The sequence below is a fragment of the Octopus sinensis genome, linkage group LG23 (assembly GCF_006345805.1).
Source record: "Octopus sinensis linkage group LG23, ASM634580v1, whole genome shotgun sequence".
Lineage (NCBI taxonomy): Eukaryota > Metazoa > Mollusca > Cephalopoda > Octopoda > Octopodidae > Octopus > Octopus sinensis.
In genome coordinates this window covers 6,033,097-6,034,625 of record NC_043019.1, presented here as the reverse complement: position 1 = coordinate 6,034,625, position 1,529 = coordinate 6,033,097, and the positions used below count along the sequence as shown (strand labels likewise).

Here is a 1,529-nt window from a genome sequence, read left to right as displayed (position 1 = left end):
GTGCTGTACAACTCCATTTCAAAATTAACAAAATTTGCTTATAATTCGATAATCAAATCTGTAAATAAAAAGGATTGAAAGGGTAGTCGAATGCTACAATTGTTTCAAAAGCACATAAGATGGATCTCACGTAACATTACGAATGTCCTGTAACTGTCTGATATGGTTTCCCCTCAGATATATACGACTTTTATTTTGAAAATAGTTGTCAAGCGGTGGTGGGGGACAAACACAGATACAAAGACACACACACAGACAAACACACACAGACACATACACACACTTATACGACATGCTTCCTTCAGTTTCTGCCAACTAAATCTATTCTCAAGGTTTTGGTTGGCTTGAGGCTATAGGAGAAGACACTAGGCCAAGGTGCGACGCAGTGGGACTGAACCCGGAACCATGTGGTTGGGAAGCAAGATTCTTACCACGCAGCCACGTCTGCGCCTAAAAATATATGAAACGCTTTACTAATTTGCGCGTCACCCTTGTGCAGGGACCATGCTAATGTCTGTATCGTGGCAATTTTAGCATATGTACTGCTGAAGTATACTTATCTCTATTTACATATAATAATAGGCACACATATATAAATTTCTACTCTTCACTCCCACTTTTTTCATTTTGTCTGCTTGTTCGGTTTTGTATTCTCCTCTGTGACAAATTATTTTCAGCTAAAATGTCATACATACCCAAGGATAAAGCACACCGGAATGTTACGGGATATTCGTAATGTTACGTAAAATACATCGGATGTGTTTTTGAAACAATTGTAGAACTCAACAACCTCTTCCAACCGTGTTATTTACACCGCCCCCCCCACATACACACACGCGTACACACAAATATAGTATTATTCAACAAGAATAGTATTGACAGTAACTTCATAGCTTCGACCCTGTAAGCCGATATCGGGCTGTGCTACATGGGAGCTCATCTTAGCTTTGTATAAACTCAAAGTTACTATTAACACTATTCTTGTTAAAGAATAATAAATATACACTCAACAAAAATGTTGAATAATCCTCCAATGTAAAATTACTCTTATTGTAACTCCACATAAAAACAATCATTGCACACACACACACATACACACACACACACATTGGGATGAGTTTAAAGTTTCGCAATATTTTGGTATTTGCTCCATTTGTCAAATTACATCTAAAGTAGCCAAGCATTCAAAGTAGAGGCCATCGTGTTGCACCGGTCTGAAGCCACCACTTTTGGCGGGTTGGGTCCTTTGATCGCATGCTGACACTAGTTCTTGTCCTCCGAGGTGAAGAACTCCTTCACTGAAGCTTCTACCTCATCTTGGTTGATGAAACATCGTGAACGCAGGAAGTGAGCCATGGATAATAGGGAACTGTGTACTGGTGCAGTTGCTCTGATCTTTTGAGCGAAATCTCTAACTGAACTCCCTCAAAATCTTCACAAAGCACTCTTTGTTGACTGTCTAGCCAGAAACAACCCTATGGATGCAGATGATGCGCTTACTGTCGAAAGAAGAGATCATTATGAGCTTC

General features: G+C 39.6%; 1 non-coding gene across 1 annotated transcript; it reads right to left on the bottom strand.

Moving 5' to 3' along the window:
• Nucleotides 1–454: 454 nt before the first annotated feature.
• On the bottom strand, nt 455–556 carry LOC115223742. The gene has a single exon (XR_003882831.1). It is a non-coding gene; the product is annotated as a U6 spliceosomal RNA (small nuclear RNA).
• Nucleotides 557–1,529: the final 973 nt, after the last annotated feature.